General features: G+C 41.6%; 1 protein-coding gene across 2 annotated transcripts in view; it reads left to right on the forward strand.

The window, feature by feature from the left end:
* MFSD14B (major facilitator superfamily domain containing 14B) overlaps positions 1–21889 on the forward strand; it is an 87680-nt gene that overhangs the window by 13597 nt on the left and 52194 nt on the right. The window lies entirely within an intron of this gene.

Raw genomic sequence — 21889 nt, forward strand, 5'->3', positions numbered from 1 at the left:
TATCCATTTATATTAATTTTACATTAACAGTTGTCTTCTCTCTGGCTTAAAAGTTTCTTCCTCTTATAGAATCAGTATTTCAATATGAATATTACTATTTTGCCCCATACTCGGTGGTTTTCTACCTTTTCTTTCCTTTCACATCAGCCCTGGGCCATCCTCTCAATATTTTTATGGAGAACACTGTCATGTCTACTGTGACATTCATTAAGGTGGGTGGGAAGGGGCACTATGTATGATGTAAAAAAGTTTTTTCCCTCACCATCTTCATTTTCCTATGCTTCCCACATCCCTTTCTGCACTTATTTCTGTTGATATCTACTGTTCTACTAGAAATCATATTAATATTATTTATATACAGTATTAGACCTTTCCAATGAGGCAGAATAACTAAGCACCTAAAAACCTGGATGTTTTCCCGCCTTTTAAATTTAATCTTCTTAATTGAGTGTATCTCACCTAGTTTTGCTATTTTTTTTTTAGAATTCATGAATATTCTAATTAATGTTCTAAGGAATGTGATATGTTTTTATTGACTATGACTCATCAGTTCTCATGATAGCTTTGAAGTAGGTGATAGAGCAGTGCATGATTTAATGGTGAGAAACATCAGTGCATGGAGATAAATTGACTTGCTGAAAGTGACCAGGCTGACTGAACAATGGAGCTGGGACTTTCCTCATCTCTGTTCTCAAATCTAATTTTTATTTGACAGCTTAGTTCCTTATGTTGCCTATATAGGCAATTTTGTTTTTCGTATTCAAGAGTAGAGGTAGGAAAAAGACTCCTGAGTCATCTGAGCATTGTTTTTTGTTGTCATTTGTGTGCTGTCACAGAGTTAGGCATTGTCGTGTAGTCACTCTGTGCCTAAATAGCTCCCCTGCTCTACATTGTCTATTGTTAAATTAGGTCAAGCCACGAGGAGATCTGAAGAAAAACTTAAAATTCTGTGGATAATCTGCTTCTTGGTAATAATTACTATTCATCTGACTAATTGCTTCAATTTAAAAATAGCAAAAGTGTGAATTTTATATATTAGTAGTTCTTTGTGCATAGATCTTTGAAGTACTTAAGTAATTAAATGAAAGTATCTTTTGCACGTAATGTAGAAGAATATCTCTTTATACTGTGATGCAATAGAAGTACAGAAACTTCATTTAAGATCTGTAGCATGGTAATATGTTCCCTGAAGAAAAATAGTGGCTTTATATTTTAAATTATTAGCCAGCCAGATACATGTGAATATCATGGGTCATGAAAAAAGAGTCATAAGGTGTTGTGTGGTGAAATGTGAAGATTATTTTTAGCTTTAGGCATCTTGAATACTGCTTTGGAGAAATCTTCAGTTCTTAAATTACCATTCTTTTGTTATATACTCCTTGGGTGGGAAACTTACGGAGGCCAGTTAATGTATACAAAAAAAAAGCCCATACCCATTGACCTGGCAGTCAGTCTTCAAGGAGCTTACTGTAAGGCACTATTGGGACAAGACCACAGAGGTATATTTGTAAGATATGTATGTAGTAATTATATATATTCATGAAAGATTGTAATTTAAAAGGGACTTGGTGAAACAGTTGTGGTGCATACATTAGGTGGAGTACTAAGCTGCTGTTAAAAGGGATGAAATGACTATATGCCTATTGATATAAATATGGTGAATATATTTTTATGTAAATTGGCTACACAACTTTTATCACATTAAAAATACATTTATGTATTTGCATGGAAAAATATCTGGAAATATCATGGAAAACACTAGTGATCATTGCTGGTATTGAGATTTTTGTTGATTTTAATATAATTTCTTGCCTGTTTCTTTCTTTTCTTTTTTTTTTTTTTTTGAGACGGAGTCTCGCTCTGTCACCCAGGCTGGAGTGCAGTGGCATGATCTCGGCTCACTGCAAGCTCCGCCTCCCTGGTTCACGCCATTCTCCTGCCTCAGCCTCTCTGAGTAGCTGGGACTACAGGCGCCCGCCACCACGCCCAGCTAATTTTTTTTTTATATTTTTAGTAGAGATGGGGTTTCACCGTGGTCTTGATCTCCTGACCTCGTGATCCGCCCGCCTCGGCCTCCCAAAGTGCTGGGATTACAAGCGTGAGCCACCGCGCCCGGCCTCTTTATTTTCATTTATACGTTTTCTACTAAACATGTATGAGTTACAAAGCCAAAAAATAAAAATAAAAAGACCAATGTAAAGGATACATGAATACTGGAAGTTAGACACACCGTTGCCTCACAGACTTCCTGGTCCTGAGTGTTTGGGTTGCCTCAAGCTCTTTCTTGTTTTCTGACCTATCTTCCCTCCTCCCTCATTGCCTGTCTAGGGATCACCCTTTTGTGTGAGTTGATCCTGCTTTCAGATGTATATGCACTAGAGGCTATAAGGGGCCTTAGACGCCAGTCCTAGTTTTCTCGGTATATGTATGAGAGCACTAAAGGCCAGAAAATTGGTTAAAGACAGGAAGCTACTAATAGTTAGCAGCAGAGCCAGGAATAGAACTCAGGTTACCTTGCTCCTACTTGAGAATTTTTTCCATATTATGTGTGCTTTTCATAAGTAGGGTGATCAGACATCTCAGTTTATGCCTTTTGCCTACACTTAATTCTGTTTTTTTTAGACAGAGTCTCACTCTGTTGCCCAGGCTGGAGTGCAGTGGCGGGATCTCAGCTCGCTGCAACCTCCACCTCCCGTGTTCAAGTGATTCTCTTGCCTCAGCCTCCCAAGTAGCTGGGACTACAAGCATACACCGTCACCCCCAGCTAATTTTTGTATCTATACATATTTTTTTCAGTAGGGACGAGGCTTCACCATGTTGGCCAGGCTGGTCTTAAACTCCTGACCTCAAGTGATCTGCCCGCCTTGGCCTCCCAAAGTGCTGGGATTACAGGTGTGAACCTCCCTGCCCAGCCTATGCTTAATTCTTAACAAGGACCCCCTTTTATTCCTTATTTACTTGAGACAAGGTCTTGCCCTGTTGCCCAGGCCGGAGTGCAGTGGTACAATAATGGCTCACTTTAGCCTCAAACTCCTGGGCTTAAGTGATTCTCTCACCTGAGCCTCTGGAGTAGCTAGGACTATAGGTGTGCACCACCATGCCTGGCTAATTGTTAATTTTTTTGCAGAGATGGGGTCTCACTATGTTGCCCAGGCTAGTCTCAAACTCTTGGCTTTAGGCAATGCTTCCACTTCAGCCTCCTAAAGTGCTGGGATTACAGGCATTAGCCACCATGCCTGACCCCTCTTTTACTCTTAAAAGTGTCTTGGCCGGGTACAGTGGCTCATGCCTGTAATCCCAACACTTTGGGAGGCCGAGGCGGGTGGATCACAAGGTCAAGAGATCGAGACCATCCTGGCTAAGACAGTGAAACCCCATCTCTACTAATAATACAAAACATTAGCTGGGCGTGGTGGTAGGCGCCTGTAGTCCCAGCTACTCAAGAGGCTGAGGCAGGAGAATGGCATGAACCCGGGTGGCGGAGCTTGCAGTGAGCCGAGATTGCGCCACTGCACTCCAGCCTGGGCAACAGAGCAAGACTCCATCTCAAAAAAAAAAAAAAAAGTGTCTCATTTGTGTGATAAATGTTTACCCCGCTCATAAGGGAAACAGGCATAATGGAGAGTGTCATACAGACTAACCCTGTAACCAAGATCCATTAATAGAAATTGGAATGGTTGGAAGGAAAGGCAGTTTGTAGAGTAAGATGCTTTTCATATGTTGAATTGAAGGTGTTGCCAGGACATCTAAGTCATTATTTTCTAGTCAGTAAAAGTAGCTGAGACGTCATTTAGAGAGAGAGATGTTTGTGAGCTTTTTTTGTTTGGAGATGATAGTTGAAGCTGCATCAAGACAGTCCGTTCATTTTTAATCTTATTGGGGGAGGATTAGTGAGCTCAGCTTTTGAAGATGAAAGAATGGGCTACCCAGTATGATATGCCTGCCTGAGGACACATGTTGATCCCATATGTGGATGTGCACATGTGACTGCTTTGATTTTTGTCTAGTGTAGACATGCTTGAACATTTATGTTTTGAAATATGTAATACTTTGTTAAATTTCTTTTCTTTCCTTCTCCTTTATGTCACAGACCATGAAACAAATTTTTTTGATAGTGGCTGGAAAGCGTTGGGTAGTACTGATACGTGCAAGGCTGGTTGATGAAGAGCACAATCTCTAGGAATTAGGAGTACCTCAACTCAAAGGCTGCCTGTGTAACTATGCATAGCTTATTGCTTGCTTCCTTCACAAGTTTAGACAAGTTTGATCATGGGAACAATGAGAAACTATGCTCATGATTGTTCTTCAGGAAGATTTATCTGATGCAGTGCTTGAGTGTGGAGAGACACAAGAGTTAAGTGATTGGTAAGGAGGCAAAACCTTGGGAGAAAAGAGCTTCTGGACCAGGGTCTTGACCTAGTAGAAAAAAATTGGCTGGATGTGGTAGCTCACACCTATAATTCCAGTACTTTGGGAGGCAGATGCAGGAGGATTGCTAGAGCCCCAGAATTTGTTACCAGCCTACTGTCTCTACCAAAAAAAGGAAAGGCGGGGGGCGCTGAGCTTGGTGGTGTGTGTCTGTAGTCCCAGCTACTTGGGAGGCAGAAGGATCACTTGAGTCTGGGAGGTTGAGGCTGCAGTGAGCTGTGATCAGGCCACTGCACTCCAGCCTGTGCAACAGAGCGAGACTGTGTCTCAAAAAAAAAAAAAGGAAAAAGAAAAGTGATTCATGTGAGAGATGTTAAGGAACTAGTAGAGGAGCCAGAAGCAGATTGAATTTTGGGGAATGAGAAAATGTAATCAGGTAAAAAATCAGCGCAGTAGTATCACTAGAGAAGTCAGGAGGAGAAATTAATTACTATGATTAGTTTTCTTTTGGTTTTGTTGACTTTGAGAGTGCTAATTGCACTTGGATGTGAACTCTTTAAAAAATATTTTGGCCAGGTGTGGGGGCTCAGGCCTGTAATCCCAGCACTTTGGGAGGCTGAGGCGGGTGGATCGCCTCCGTTCAGGAGTTTGAGACCCGCCTGGCCAACATAGTGAAACCCCATCTCTACTAAATATACAAAAAATTAGCCAGGTGTCGTAGTGGGCATGTGTAGTCCCAGCTACTTGGGAGGCTGAGACAGGAGAATTCCTTGAATGAGGTTGCAGTGAGCCGAGATTGCACCACTGCACTCCAGCCTGGGCAACAGAGCGAGACCCTGTGTCAAAAAAAATTTTTTTTTTTTGTAGAGACAAGGTCTCACTAAATTGCCCAGGCTGGTCTTGAACCCCTGGGATCCAGTGATCCTCCTGCCTTGGCTTCCCAACGTGTTGGGATTACAGGCATGAACCATTGCGCCTCCCCCCTACCCCCTTTATTTTTTCCTGACATGTGTTTTTGAGGCTGGATGGTGAGAAAATCTAGAGATAGGAATCAGGGAGAGATGTTGGCGGTAGAGACACTGGTTATTTGTATCAAAGTTGTAGTGTCAACTGAGCCCATAAGATTGAAAGAGAGCAGGAGATTGAGGGGTGGGAGAAGGGATACTCAAAAGAAACTCTTGGGATTGCTAACACTTCTGATATTTTGCTCTCCTGATACATGCTGTTCATCCTTATTATTGATACTTGTTCTTGATCCGTCCTAGTGGTGGGCTTCCCATTTTCAGCATTCAGACTATACATGCTTTGTATCTTCTCTTAACTGTGGCTCCACCCTGACTTCTCATGACTCCTTAGATTGCCTTTGAGGAAGATTATAGCTATTGTTAAGTGTGTGATATCTGTCTCAAGATCTTCAATTGAACTGAAAGATTGCAGTATAATGGGAGTATTTTCTTTGTATTTAAAAGCTTTTTTTTTTTTTTTTTTTTTTTTTGAGACGGAGTCTCACTCTGTTGCCAGGCTGGAGTGCAGTGGTATGATTTCGGCTTACTGCAACCTCCGCCTCCTGGGTTCAAGTGATTCTCCTGCCTCAGCCTCCCGAGTAGTTGGGACTACAGGCTTGCGCCACCATGCCCAGCTAATTTTTGTATTTTTAGTAGAGACGGGGTTTCACCATGTTGGCCAGAATGATCTCGATCTCTTGACCTTGTGATCTGCCTGCCTTGGCCTCCCAAAGTGCTGGGATCACAGGCGTGAGCCACCACACCCGGCTTAAAAGCAATTTTAAGATTACGCAATGATCATCTGTAGTATTTCCTCCCAATTAAGGCATCTTATCTAGATTTTACTTTATAGGAATGGTCACATTTTGTATCTGGGACTAATAACATGCTGCCACCACCCCCTTCTAAAAATTATCTCATGAAAAGCCAGTGATTAATTCTCTTACTGAGGTGGTTATGTTGTCTGTCCATTAGCCTCTGAACTCTTCTTGGCCATCAATGTGGAATTAGAAAGCAGGCTGAGCCAAGGAGGAAGAACAGCCATGACACTGCATGTCCAGGGGAAATGACAGTCTATCTCCTTTTGCTTCCAAGTTGCTGATATTTACTGTGTATTGTGATCTTTGAGTTGGCCGTCATGTGTGGGAACAGCTTCCAACCTTATCTTTTTTTGATGGACAGCAGATGACCTGATTGATTGAGAAAAGCCAGGTGCCTAGTTCATCTGAACTTTTTGGGTCATATTGAGAAAGTAGGCGAAGGGGTTGGTAGAGACTGCCCTTTTGCTCCAGTACACAGTAGCAGGTTAGAACTCCTTAGCGTGGGGAACAGGTTTAGTGGTCAAGTGAAGGTCTACACTTTGCTTTGCCTGAGGAACTAGCTACATTTGACTCCTGTCACTTACTCAGGTTGCTGCAATGCATGCTGCCTGCCATATGTATGTACTGATTCTATTTGTGGAAACATTTGGGCTGTATAAGAAAAGTAATATATTACAGTGGTTAGTAGCACATACTCTGGAGGTGTGTGACTATCTTGGTGGAATACCAGTTCATGCACTTACTATGTGAGTTGGGAAAGTTACTTAAATTCTCTGCATCTGAGTTTTGTCATCTATGAAATCGAGATAATAATAGTTCCTATCTTAAAGGTTGTAGTGAGGATAAAATGAAGGTATGTGTATATAATGTGCTTTCATTAGGGCCCGGCATAATATCTGTTGCTGCTATTGTTGCTGCTGTTATAGGATAATTATAATTTTTGCCCAGATATTGCTCAGGGGTCTTTGTAATATACTCAGTAACCTCTGTCCTTTTCCTTCAGAGCGTATATTTCCATTTATAATTTTACATTCCATGAAATGAGAGCAAGGACCGTATCCTGTTGCTCACCATTGTCCCCAACACCTAGCTGGTATAGTCAAGGTTAACAAATGTGTGTTGAGTGAATGAATCGTTTGGAGTTGAGTATTTTCACTCTTAAAGAATGTTGGGTATATACACCTACTATGTACCCACAAAAAAATAAAAAAATAATCTTGGTAGAGATAAGAATATTTACAAAAACAGTTCTTGGCATCTTAGTTTGTATTCATTTGGGTGGTGGTTAATAAATTGTTTGAAAAGTTGTGAAAAGCAGTTATTTTGTAAATATTTAATGAATGCTGCTTGGTCTGTCCGATGAGATAGGCATGCCATTTATTCAACCATTTAATACAATGCTGAGAAAATTTTTATAGAAAAGTTATTTTATATGGAGAGATAACCAGTAAAATTCTTTTTTTCTGCTTGTATTCCAGTGTTATTATTAGGTAGGGGGTGAAATTGCAAAGTCTTCAAGTATATAGTCATTTGTTTGGTTTTTAAAATGGTTCATCTTCTACATCCTTATGTTTATATAAAAACTTTCAGATAAAGAATTTTTTTTTTTTTCAAGATGAAGTCTCGCTCTGTCACCCAGGTTGGAGTGTGGTGGCAGGATTTCAGCTCACTGCAGTCACCACCTCCCAGGCTCAAGTGATCCTCTCACCTCAGCCTCCTCAATAGCTGGGACCACAGGCATGTGCCACCAGGCCCAGCTAATTTTTGTGTTTTTAGTAGAGATGGGGTTTTTACTACGTTTCTGAGGCTGGTCTTGAACTCCTGAGCTCAAGCAGTCTGCTCACCTTTGCCTCCCAAAGTGCTGGGATTACAGGTTTGAGGCACTGTGCCTGGCCTGGATAAGTACTTTTTTAGATGGAACATTTTACTAACCAGATAGCTATAAATGATATGGGCAAAAAATAGCAAATATGTGAATTATTAAGATATTGGCAGCTTACAGTGAAACTTTTTTTTATATGTGTCTTCACTACTAATACAGAAATGACTATGAGTCTTGTGGCAGTACTTTTTTTGTTTTTTTCTTTTTGAGATGGTGTCTTGCTGTGTTGCCCAGGCTGGAGTGCAGTGGCGTGATCTTGGCTCACTGCAACTTCCACCTCCCAGATTCAAGTGATTCTCCTGCCTCAGCCTCCCGAGTAGCTGGGACTACAGGTGTGCACCACCACACCTGGCTAATTTTTATATTTTTAGTAGAGACAGAGTTTCACCATGTTGGCCAGGCTGGTCTTGAATTCCTGACCTCAAGTAATCCGCCCACCTCGGCCTCCCAAAGTGCTGGGATTACAGGGATGAACCACCGTGCTTGACCTTGTGGCAGTACGTTCAAATTAGGGAACACCAGTTTTCAATTTGAATATATTTTAGAATAATATTTTTTTGTTGTTTAGAAGTACAGTAGAGTCAACAGTTTAGACAGTTATATTCTTGATTTCTTAACTTGCTCATAAAAATAAAACTTGAATATTTCATTTTAAATAAGTTAGCATTGTGCAAAATGCCTATACATGATGTATTTGATAATAAGGGGATTTATTATTGCACATAAGAACTCCAGGAATAGAGTGCTTAGCACAGCAGCTTAATGATATTGCTGAGAACCTGGGCTCATTATAGTCTTATTTGCTCTTCCGAGTGTGCTGGCTTTTGATCTTCAGGATTGACCCCTTGTGGCCTCAAGATGACTGAGCAACTCTATCATATCATTACACAGCAATGCCCCCAAATTGGAAGTAATACTGTTTTGTTATGCGTCCCTTAGAGAGTGAAAAACCGTCTACAAGCCCTCCCACATGCCTTCCCTTATATCTTATCGACCACAGTTGGGCCGTGTAGCTCATTCCTGTCTTAAATCATGGAATTATTATGGTTGAATTAGATTCAACTCCAGGACCTAGTGAGCGCTCTAGCCTGCAGTCTCAAGATGGTGACCATGGTCAGCTTAAGCATGCAGTTAATGAAACATGAACAAAACTGAGAAGATGTTAGCAAGCAATCCTCCTCAGCCTCCTGAGTAGCTGAGGAGAGGGCAGTGTAGGAAGCCAGCCTTTTCTGCCACAACGAATGTCTGTTATCTCTGAGTTCAGGATACATTTAGAGAAATATTACTAGAGCCTGTCTTTGAGAGAATTGTGTATTATAGGAGGAGCATGTGCGCTAAATGGAAAAGAAGCTACAGGGATATGGCAGTGTAGTACCTGCCTCTGCTCAGGAAAGTCATGGGATGTCAACAGCTGCTCACATAATAAATTATATGGGTATATTTTTGATATACCCATATAATTGATATTTGTGAACTCCACATTGGGTTCTATTTATTCAAATTGGGGTTGACGCCAGGCGCAGTGGCTCACACCTGTAATCCTAGCATTTTGGGAGGCTGAGGCAGACGGATTGCCTGAGCTCAGGAGTTTGAGACCAGCCTAGGCAACATACTGAAACCCCATCTCTACTAAAATACAAAAATTAGCCAGGTGTGGTGGCACGCGCCTGTAGTTTCAGCTACTGGGAAGGCTGAGGCATGAAAATTTCTTGAACCCAGGAGGCGGAGGTTGCAGTGAGGTGAGATTGCACCATTGCACTCCAGCCTGGGCGACCGATGGGAAGACTCTGTCTCCAAAAAATTAAAGTAAAATGAAAACAAAGTGGGGTGGGGTCAGCAAACTTTTTTTGTAAAGGACCTGGTAATAAATGTTATAGGGTTTTTTTGGCCATGTATTACTCAGCTATGCCAGTATAGCACAAAAGCAGCCATAGACAGACAATATGTAAATGAATGAGCATTGCTAAATATCAGTGAAACTTTATAAAAATTAGCAGTGGACTAGATTTGGATTGTGGGCTGTAGTTAGCTAACCCCTGCTCTAATATTTTTTTTTTGTTTTTTGAGACGGAGTTTCGCTCTTCTTGCCCAGGCTGGAATGCAATGGCATGATCTCGGCTTACCGCAACCTCTGCCTCCTGGGTTCAAGCAATTCTCCTGCCTCAGATTCCCAAGTAGCCGGGATTACAGGCATGCGCCACCAGGCCCAGCTAATTTTGTATTTTTAGTAGAGATGGGGTTTCTCCATGTTGGTCAGGCTGGTTTTGAACTGCCAACCTCAGGTGATCCACCTGCCTCGGCCTCTCAAAGTGCTGGGATTATAGGTGTGAGCCACCGTGCCCGGCCTCTAATATTTAATAGTACTAATTTTTCCTCTGTCCCTTTCTTTTTCTCCTTCAGGATGTTTTTATATTCTTGTCTATTTATTTTTTAAAATAAAACTTTTTTATAGAATAGTTTTATATCCACAGAAAAATTGCAGATAGCGTAGAGGTTTCCTATACTCCATACCCATATTCCCTTATTATTAACATTTTACATTGGCATGGTACATTTGTCAAAATTAATGAACCAATGTCCATGCACTATTATCAGCTAAAACCAGCCAGGCACGGTGGCTCACACCTGTAATCCCACCACTTTGGGATGGTGAGGCCAGAGGATCACTTGAGACCAGGAGTTCAAGACCAGCTTGGGCATTGCTCATCAAACAAAAATTACCAGGCATGGTGGTGTGTGCCTGTAGTCCCAGCTACTTGGGAGAGCGTTTGGAAAAAAAAAAAAGAAAAAAAAATCCACTGCCAAAGAAAAAACCCCTAAAGTCCATACATACTTTACTGAGATTTCTTGTATTTTACTGAATGCTCTTTTTCTGTTCCAGTATCTCATGCTACTACATTACATTTAGTTGTTGTGTCTTCTTGGGCTCCTCTGGACTGTGACAGTTTCCTAGGCGCTCCTTGTTTCTGATGTCCTGGACAGTCTTGAGGAGGACTCATCAGGTGTTTTGTAGAATGTTTCTCCATTGAGATTAATCTTGGTGTTTTTCTCATGATTAGAGTGGAATTACGGGTGTTTGGGAAGAAGCCCATAGAGATGAAGTACCATTTTCATTATATCATATCAACAGTATGTGCCGCTGTTGATCTTAACCTTGATCACCTGGCTGAGATACTGTTTATCAGATTTCTCCACTGTAAAGTTGCTCTTTTACCCGTTTCTATACTGTACGCTTTGGAAGGAAGTCACTATGTGCAGCCCACACTTTCAGAATGAGTAGTTATATTCCACCTACTTGGGGGCAGAGTGTCTGCATAAATTATTTGGAATTCCTCTGCATGAGAGATTTGCCTCTTCTATTTAATCATTTTTAGTATGAACTCATAGATATTTATTTTGTACTTTGGATTATCCCCAAATCCAATATTGCTTTATTTTCTTGTTTAAATTGTTCTAGCTTTGGCCATTGGGAGTGCTTTGACATATATAACCCTATCTTTTTTTTTTTTTTTTTTTAAACACTTATGTTCCCGGACCAAACTGAGGGTTGGGCTGCTATTTCTTAAGGCCCAATAACGAGATGCAGATGAACTGGGTAGGAAGAAAGTTTTTATTTCTGCAATGGGTTACAGGGAGAATACCTAGAAATTATCACCAGGCCAACTCAATATTACACAGTTTCCATAGCTTATATACCTTCTAAGTTATGTATCTACCTGTAAGTGTGCATTCATCTTAATGATTAACTTCTTTTAGTCCATAACTGAGGTCTGAGTCTTGAAGACCTTCCTGTGGAGCCTCAGTAAATTTACTTAATCTAAATGGGTCCAGGTGCTGGGGTGATTACCCTTATCTTGTCTCCTGCTAAATCACGGAGGTTTGGGGAGTTCCTTCATACCCCAATAAACTTGTTTGTGGAGGCCTGGGAAGTTTCTTTAGACCCACAGTAAAACTTGTTTAATACTAAAATGGGCCTTAAGAATTCCTTCATTATTTTGTCATGCTTTAAGGCCCAGGAAAGGCCTAGGCAAAACTCTTGGTGGGCTTTTGTTAAATTCCAGCCTTTGCATAAGGGTACTGGCTCTTCCCCCCACTGCACCCCTGGAGATGGAGTCTCGCTCTGTCACCGAGGCTGGAGTGCAGTGATACAGTCTTGGCTCACTGCAACCTCCGCCTCCTGGGTTCAAGCGATTTTCCTGCTTCAGCCTCCAAGTAGCTGGGATTACAGGCACCTACCACCACGCCTGGCTAAATTTTTTGTATTTTTAGTAGAGGTGGGGTTTCACCATTTTGGCCAGGCTGGTTTCGAACTCCTGACTTCAGGTGATCCCCCCACCTTGGCCTCCCAGAGTGGCTAGGATTACAGATGTGAGCCACTGTGCCTGGCCAGCTCTTTCAGCTTTTAATATTTAACTACTCAGTCTGTACAGCAACAGTTGTTTTGGAGGCCTGAGTTAGTGAGACCTGGCCTGCCATGCTTATATTCTGGAATTACAAGATACTCCACGCTCCTCTTACATATTTCCCACTCTAGTCCCAGAGTTAGCTGTTTCTCCAGGGAGCCCTGGTTTCTTTTATTTGAGAATGGCATTTGAAACCAAGATGTCACGCTAGATGTGCTTATTGCTGTTGAGTTTCTAGGGCGTAATTTCTTTTAGGCTCTTTCAGCTGATAGAGTGAGGAAACAGGTGTATATAATACACACATTTATAAGTATTTCCATTTGTGACCATCTGTATCTATATGAAGTTAAAAATGGGCCGGGCGCGGTGGCTCATGCTTGTAATCCCAGCACTTTGGGAGGCCGAGGCGGGCGGATCGCGAGGTCAGGAGATCGAGACCACGGTGAAACCCTGTCTCTACTAAAAATATAAAAAAATCAGCCGGGCGTGGTGGCGGGCGCCTGTAGTCCCAGCTACTCGGAGAGGCTGAGGCAGGAGAATGGCGTGAACCCGGAAGGCGGAGCTTGCAGTGAGCCGAGATCGCGCCACTGCACTCCAGCCTGGGCGGCAGAGCAAGACTCTGCCTCAAAAAAAAAAAAAAAAAAAAAAAAATGAGTTAATAATGATGTGCCCAACTCCAATCCATGATTACATGGATCATTCTTGCTTCCTTCTCTTGTTTATTTGTAACCTTCCACTCCAGCAGTGAGAAACCTGGCTTCCACCATCTGCCATCCAGTTTATTTAATTGGTCAATCATAGCACACATGGTTTCAGAATTGTTAATCTTTATTTCCATGGGGTACAACTTTCAACTATAGCATAACAGTGTTTAAGTTACAGAAATGCCAGGTGGTTGATCTAGGTCCTGTTTCTCGCCACATAGAAGGCCAATTTTTTTTTTTTTTTTTTTTTTTTGAGATGGAGTTTCACTTTTGTTGCCCAGGCTGGAGTGCAGTGGTGCGATCTCAGCTCACTACAACCTCTGCCTCCTGGGTTCATGTGATTCTCCTGCCTCAGCCTCCCAAGTAGCTGGGATTACAGGTGTGTGCCACCACGCCTGGCTACTTTTGTATTTTTAGTAGAGATGGGGGGTTTCCCCAGGTTGGCCAGGCTGATCTGAAACGCCTGACCTCAGGTGATCTGCCCATCTAGGCCTCCCAAAGTACTGGGGTTACAGGTGTGAGCCACTGCTCCAGGCCAGAGAAAAATTTTGCCTTTTTATTTAGGTGTTGCCTGCTGAAGAGAATGGGAGATTAGTTTCGAATCTGCCTCCTTGACCAACTAAAACTGGGGAGTTTGTATATGGAAAAAAGGAATGTAACTATGTGTGAGGAAAACAGCAATTAGGAAAAGGATGAGGAAGCAGTCCTGATGTATGAGGGGAAAGAGGTGTCTGGGGTCTCATTGTCGAATGGTGATTTGGTGAGTTTCAGTCCATTGCTTGAGGGTCCCTTTCCTGAGGAAAGAACTCGCTGGAGACAAATATAAGTTTTAGGTTTTAAAACTGGAAGGGTCAGTTTCTATGTTTATTCAAAGACCTGTAAATATAATTTCTATGGGGAAATTGAGCCAGTTTCATTTATGTGCAGCTTTTTTGCCTCCAGTCTTAAAAGAAAAAAAAAAGAAAACATAATATTTATTGCCTATGATGAAATTCCAGCTTCCAAGTAAAAAAAAAAGACTCCACTATTTCCCAGAGTTACTTAGATCACTGCCTTTCCCCATACCCCCTTTAGTGAGGTTGTTTCATGTGTTTGTACTACAATTAGATTCTTCTGCTGTATTCTGCATTCCATCCTGGGATTCCCCACCTCTGAAATGTTTTCTAAAAGTTAATATGTACCAAGGCTCACTCTTGTTCTCTGAAGTTCTGCTGGTTTTGAAAAATGCGTGGTGCTGTTTACCTATCATTAAAATATCATACAGAACAATTTTACTACCTGAAAGTGTCTTGTGCTTCATCCATTTAACCCTGCCCTCCAACTCCAGCTACCACTGATTTGGTACTATCTATAGTTTTGCTTTTTCCAGAATGCCCTTTAAATGGTATCTTACACTTTGTAGCCTTTCAGACTTGCTTCTTTCATTTAGCAATATGCATTTCAGATCCATCCTTCTAACAATCTCATTGTTTTAATTTGCATTTTAAAATGACATTTTAAAAGTGACATTTGCATTTTAAAAGTGACACATAATGAACATCTTTTCTTTTTTTTTTTTTTTTTTTTTTGACACGGAGGTTTGCCCTTTCATGTGGGGTCAACTGCAATAGAAAAGAGGACCCTCAAACACTGGCTGATTTTTTTGTTGTTGTTTTTGAAACGGAGTCTCACTGTCGCCTAGGCTGGAGTGCAGTGGCGCGATCTTGGCTCACTGCAACCTCCGCCTTCCGGTTTCAAGCGATCTGCCTCAGCCTCCCAAGTAGCTAGGATTACAGGCATCTGCCATCACAACCAGCAAACTTTTTTGTATTTTTAGTAGAGATGGGGTTTCACCATGTTGGCCAGGCTGGTCTTGAACTCCTGGCCTCAGGTGATCCGCCCGCCTGGGCCTCCCAAAGTCCTGGGATTACAGGCATGAGCCACTGTGCCTGGCAATGAACATCTTTTTATAGGCATATTTGCCATCTGTATGTCATCTTTGAGGAGACTGTTGCGGTCCTGTCACCCCTCCCCCTTTTTCTTGTTTACGATTGGGATTTATTACCTTATTTAACAAGAAATCTGATGGAAAGACAGTTCCAGGATTGGTCCTTGATTTTGCGTCAAGGACCAGGTTCTTTCCATCTTCAATGTGTTGATTTGTCTGGCTCTCATGGTCTCAAGATGGCTGCCATAGTTCAGTTACAGGAAGGGGGTCCCAATCCAGACTCCAAGAGAGGATTCCTGGATAGACCTTGAACAAGAAAGAATTCAGGGCAAGTCCCTAAAGTGAAACCAAGTTTATTAGGAAAGTAGAGGAACAAAAGAATGGCTACTCTATAGACAGAGCAGCCCTGAGGGCTTCTGGTGCCCATTTTTATGGCTATTTCTTGATTATATGCTAAACAAGGGGTGGATTATTCATGCCTCCCCTTTTTAGACCTATAGGGTAACTTCCTGACATTGCCATGGCATTTGTAAACTGTGGTGGCACTGGTGGGAGTATAGCAGTGAGGATGACCAGAGATCACTCTCGTTTCTGTCTTGTTTTTGGTGGGTTTTAGCCAGCTTCTTTACTGTAACCTGCTTTATCAGCAAGGTCTTTATGACCTGTATCTTGTGCTCCCTATCTTCATCCTGTGAGTTAGAATTCCTTAATTGTCTGGGAATACAGCCCAGTAGGTTTCAGTCTCATTTACCCAGCTCCTGTTCAAGATGGAGTTGCTCTGGTTCACACGCCTCTGACAGTTCTAGGCTTCACATACAGTTAAAGTAGTTAAAGTATTCCAGAGGCAGAAAAAGAATCTCTGCTTTCTTCTCTCTCTATTGCATTTTAAAAATCGAGATAATATTCACATACCATACATTTCATCATTTAAAAGTATACAGTTTGGTCTTTTAATATATATTCACGGTGTTGTAGAACTATCACTATCTAATTCTAGAACATTTTCCTCTCCCCAAAAAGAGTCCCTATATCTATCCATTAACTGTCACCCTCTGTCTCTCCCTTTTCTCAGATCATTTACCCATTTTTTAATTGGGTTGTTGTATTAGTGACTTGTAAGAGCGCTTTCTATGTTCTTGATTTAAGTTCTTTATGAGATAAGATTGTTGCAGATACTTTCTTCCAATCTGTGGCTTATCTTTTCATTCACTTACCAGTGTCTTTTGCAGAGCAGAGTTTTTTTAATTTTAGTGAAGTCCAATATATCAACTTTTTCTTGCATGTGGCATGACTTAAGTCTTGTACCTACAGACTTACCTTGAAACCATGTGACCAAGGTCACTTATATTTTCTCCTGATAATCCTCTAGAAACTAATAGTTTTGCATTTTATTTTTAATGCATGATGTATTTTGAGTTACTTATTTTTATTTTAGTATATATACATAACATAGTTTTTAAAGTTTCAGTTCAGTAGCATTAAATACATTCACATTGTTGTGTACTCATTACCACTGTCTGTCTCTAGAATTTTTTAGTCATCCCAAACTGAACTCTGTGCCCATTAAGCAATAACTCCCTAGCCCCTGGTAGTCACTATTCTACTTACTGTCTAGGAATTTAATTACTGTAGATACCTCATATAAGTGAAATTATGCCATATTTGATTTTTGTGACTGGCTCCTTTCCTTTCCATTTCCATTCTATTTCACTCTTCTTGCCCAGGCTGGAGTGCAATGGCACAATCTCCGCTCACTGCAACCTCCGCCTGCCAGGTTCAAGTAATTCTCTTGCCTCAGCCTCCCAAGTAGCTGGGATTACAGGTGCCTGCCACCACGCCCGGCTGATTTTTTTGTATTTTAGTAGAGATGGGTTTGTACCATGTTGGCCACACTGATCTTGAACTCCTGACCTCAGGTGATCCACCTGCTTCGGCCTTCCAAAGTGCTGGGATTACAGGCATGAGCCACCATGCCCGGCTGTGACTGGCTTATTTCACTTACTACAATGTCCTTAATGTTCATCCATGTTGTGACAGTTTCCTTTTTTTTTAAGGTTGAATGATATTCCATTGTATATATGTACCATATTTTGTTTAAACATTCATAAGTTGAACACTTGGGTTGCTTCTACTGTTTGGCTATTGTGAAGAGAATTCTGCGGTGAATTTGGGTATATAAAAATCTGTTCAAGTCCCTCCTATTGTTTCTTTTGAATAGATACCCAAAAGTGGAATTGCTGGGTCATGGAGTAATTCTATTTTTAATTTTTTGAGTACCTGCCAAACTGTTTTCCATAGGGGCTGCACCATTTTACATTCCTACCAACAGTGTGCAAGGCTTCTAATTTCTTTTTTTTTATTATTATTATTATACTTTAGGTTTTAGGTACATGTGCACAATGTGCAGGTTTGTTACATATGTATCCATGTGCCATGTTGGTTTGCTGCACCCATTAAGTCGTCATTTAGCATTAGGTATATCTCCTAATGCTGTCCCTCCCCGCTCCCCCCAACCCAAGGCTTCTAATTTCTTCACATCCTTGCCAGCACTTATTTTCTTATTTAAGAAAAAAATCACAGCTGCTGCAGTCTGAATGTGTCTCCCAAAATTCATGTGTTGGGAACTTAATTCCCAGTGCAGGAGTATTGGGAGGTGGCGCCTTTTGCGAAGGGTTTATGTCATGAGGGCTACACCATTATCAATGGATTAATGCTGCTATTAAAAAGGGCTTGTGGGAGAGGGCTCACCCTCTTTTGCCCTTCCACCTTCTGCTTTGTGAGGATGCTGTAAGATTGTCCACCCCAGATGCTAACACCTTGTTTTGGACTTCCCTGCCTTCAAAACTGTGAAAAAATAAATTTCTGTTATTTATAAACTACCCAGTCTCAAGTATCCTGTTACAGCAGCACAAAACAGATTAAGACAGTAGCCATCCTAATGAGTATATGGTGATATCTCATTATGGTTTTGATTTGCATTTTCCTAATGATTAGTGATGTGTATCTTTTCTTTTTTCTTTTTCTTTCTTTTTTTTTGCGGGGGACAGACTTTTGCTCTGTCTCTTAGGCAGGAGTGCAGTAGTGCAATCTCGGCTCACTGCAAACTCCACCTCCCGGATTCAAGCAATCTCCTGCTTCAGCCTCCAGAGTAGCTAGGAACACAGGCATGCGCCACCATGCCTGGCCAATTGTTGTATTTTTACTAGAGACAGGGTTTGTTGGCCAGGGTGGTTTCAAACTCCTGATCTCAAGTGATCCGTCTGCCTCGGCCTCCCAAAGTGCTGGGATTACATACATACATGAGCCACCGCGCCCGGCCTGTGTGTATCTTTTCATGTGCTTCTTGGCCATTTGTGTATCTCATTTAGAGAGGTGTATTCAGTTTCCTTGCCTGTTTTTAATTGGGTTGTTATTTTGTCTGTGAGTTGAAAAAGTTTATTATATATTCTAGGTATTAATCTCTTATCAGATATGTGATTTGCGTGTATTTTGTGCCATTCTGTAGATTGCCTTTTCACTGTCTTGATAGTGTCCTTTGGTATACGAAGGTTTTTCATTTTGATGAAGTTTGATTTATGTATTTTTTCTTTTATTGGCTGTTCTTTTGGTGCCATATCCAAGAAGTCATTGTCAAATCCAAATACCAGGAAGCTTTCCTCCATGTTTTCTTCTAAGAGTTTCATAGGTTTTGCTTTTATGTTATTTTTGGTCCATTTTGAATTAACTTTTATATATGGTTTAGGGTAGCGATCCAACTTCATTCTTTCTAATGTGGATATCCAGTTTTTCCATCACCATTTGCTGAAAGACTGTCTTTCCTTTCTGATTAAATGGTCTTGGTACCCTTGTTGCATATCATTTGTGACATATATGTATTTACTTCTGGGCTTTTTATTTCCAGGCTTTTAATTTATTGTTTTAAAAGACTAGGCTGGGCGCGGTGGCTCATGCCTGTAATCCCAGCACTTCGGGAGGCTGAGGCGGGTGGATCACGAGGTCAGGAGATCGAGACCATCCTGGCTAACATGGTGAAACCCCGTCTCTACTAAAAATACAAAAAATTAGCTGGGCGTGGTGGCGGGCGCCTGTAGTCCCAGCTACTCGGGAGGCTGAGGCAGGAAAATGGCGTGAACCCGGGAGGTGGACCACGCTTGCATTGAGTGGAGATCATGCCACTGCACTCCAGCCTGGGTGACAGAGCGAGACTCTGTCTCAAAAAAAAAAAAAAAAAAAAAGACTGGGCTTTGCCATGTTGCCCAGGCTGGACTTGAACTCCTGGGCTCAAGTGATTCTCCTGTCTAAGCTTCCTCAGTAGGTAGAAATACAGGCACACACCACCACGCCCGCTTGGGCTTTTTATTCCGTTGGTCTGTATGTCTGTTTTTATGCCAGAACCACACTGTTTTGATTGCGATATGTTTATAGTAAGTTCTGAATTCAGAAAGTGCGAGATAACTTTTTTTCTTTTTCAAGATTGTTTTGGCTATTGGGGGTCCCTTAAGATTCTGTATAAATTTTAGGATGGAGTTTTCTATTCTTGCAAAAAGCATCATTGGGATTTTGATAGGACTGGCATTGAATCTGCAGATCACTTTTGGTAACAGTGATACCTTAACTATATTCTTTAAATCCGTGAACCTGGGATGTCTTTATGTTTATTTATACCTTCTTTAATTTCTTTCAACAGTGTCTTACAGTTTTAAGCATAGAGGTCATTCACCTTCTTGGTTAAATTTGTTCCTAAGTATCTTATTCTTTATGATGCTATTGCAACTTGAATTTTTTTTTTTTTTTGAGGCTGGGTGTCACTGTTGCCCAGGCTGGAGTGCAGTGGGGTGATCATAGCTCACTGCAAACTTGAACTCCCAGTTTCAAGTGATCCTCCCGCCTCAGCCTCCTGAGTAGATGGGACCACAGGTGTGCGCCAGCACGTCTGGCTAAGTTTTTTGATTATTATTTTTTTTTGAGACACAGTTTCGCTCTCGTTGCCCAGGCTGGAGTGCAGTGGCACGATCTTGGCTCACCATAACCCCTGCCTCCCAGGTTCAAGCGATTCTCCTGCCTCAGACTCCCACGTAGCTGGGATTACAGGCAGGCACCACCACACCCAGCTAGTTTTGTATTTTTAGTAGAGACAGGTTTTCACCATGTTGGTCAGGCTGGCCTCAGACTCCCAGCCTCACGTGATCTGCCTGCCTTGGCTTCCCAAAATGCTGGGATTACAGGCGTGAGCCACTGTGCCCAGCCGTTTTTTGTTTATTAGTAGAGACAAGGTCTCACTATGTCGCCTGGGAGGGCCTCAAATTCCTGAGCTCAAGCTGTCTTCCTGCCTTGGCCTCCCAAAACATTAGGATTACAGGTGTGAGTCACTCCACTCAGCCCAATTTGAATTTTTTTAAGTTTCATTTTAAAATTGTTAATCTTTAGTGTATAGAAATGCAGCTGATTTTTAATGTTGATTTTGTATCTTGTAACTTTGTTAAATTAATTTATTAGTTGTAACAGGTTTTTTGTGTGTGGAATTTTTAGTGTCTTCTACTTATGAGATCTTGTCCCAGCGAACAGAGATAATTTTACTTCTTCATTTCCAGTTTGAATGCCTTTTCTTTCTTTTTCTTGCCATATTACTCTGGCTAGAATTTCCAGTATTGTATTATACTGAATAGAAGTGGGGAAAGTGCGCATCTTTGTCTTGTTTCTGATCTTAGAGGAAAGGTTTCCAGCCTTTCCCCATTGAATATGATGTGAAGTGTGGGTTTTTCATATTTGGCCAGTATTATTTGAGATAATTTTATTCTTTTCTTAGTTTTCTAAGTGTTTTTATTATGAAAGTGTGTTGAATTTTGTCAGATGCTTTTACTGCATCAATTAAGATGATTATGTGGGGTTTTCCTCTTTATTTTAATGTGTTGTATTACATTGATTGGTTTTCATGGGTGAACTGTTACGACATTCTTAGAATAAGTCCTTGGTTATGGTGTATAACCATAATAAACTGCGTAATAAACTGTTGAATTTGGTATGCTAATATTTTATTGAGGATTTTTGCATCAATGTGCATAAGGAAAATTGGTCTGTAGTTTTCTTTTCTTTTTTTTTTCTTTTTTTGAGATGGAGTCTTGCTCTGTCACCCAGGCTAGAGTGCAGTGGCGTGATCTCAGCTCACTGCAACCTCCGCCTCCCAGATTCAAGCAATTTTCTTGCGTCAGTCTCCTGAGTAGCTGGGATTACAGGCACGCACTACCACGCCCAGCTAATTTTTGTATTCTTAGAAGAGGTGTGGTTTCACTATGGTGGCCAGGCTGGTGTTGAACTCTTGACCTTGTGATCCACCCACCTCGGCCTCCCAAAGTGCTGGGATTACAGGCATGAGCCACTGTGCCTGGCCCTATAGTTTTCTTGTAGTGTCTTTGTCTGGTTTTTTTTTTTTGGGGGGGACAGAGTCTCGCTCTGTCACCCAGGCTGGAGTGCAGTGGCGCAATCTCGGCTCACTGCAAGCTCCGCCTCCCGGGTTCACGCCATTCTCCTGCCTCAGCCTCTCCGAGTAGCTGGGACTCCAGGCACCCGCCACCACGCCCGGTTAATTTTTTGTATTTTTAGTAGAGACGGGGTTTCACCGTGGTCTCGATCTCCTGACCTCGTGATCCGCCCGCCTCAGCCTCCCAAAGTGCTGGGATTACAAGCGTGAGCCACCGCGCCCGGCCTGTCTGGCTTTTTTAGAGTATGGCAGTACTCCCTGATCCGTGATTTCGCTTTCTATGGTTTCACTTTCCATGGTTT

The sequence above is a fragment of the Hylobates moloch genome, unplaced genomic scaffold, assembly GCF_009828535.3.
Source record: "Hylobates moloch isolate HMO894 unplaced genomic scaffold, HMol_V3 SCAFFOLD_10, whole genome shotgun sequence".
Lineage (NCBI taxonomy): Eukaryota > Metazoa > Chordata > Mammalia > Primates > Hylobatidae > Hylobates > Hylobates moloch.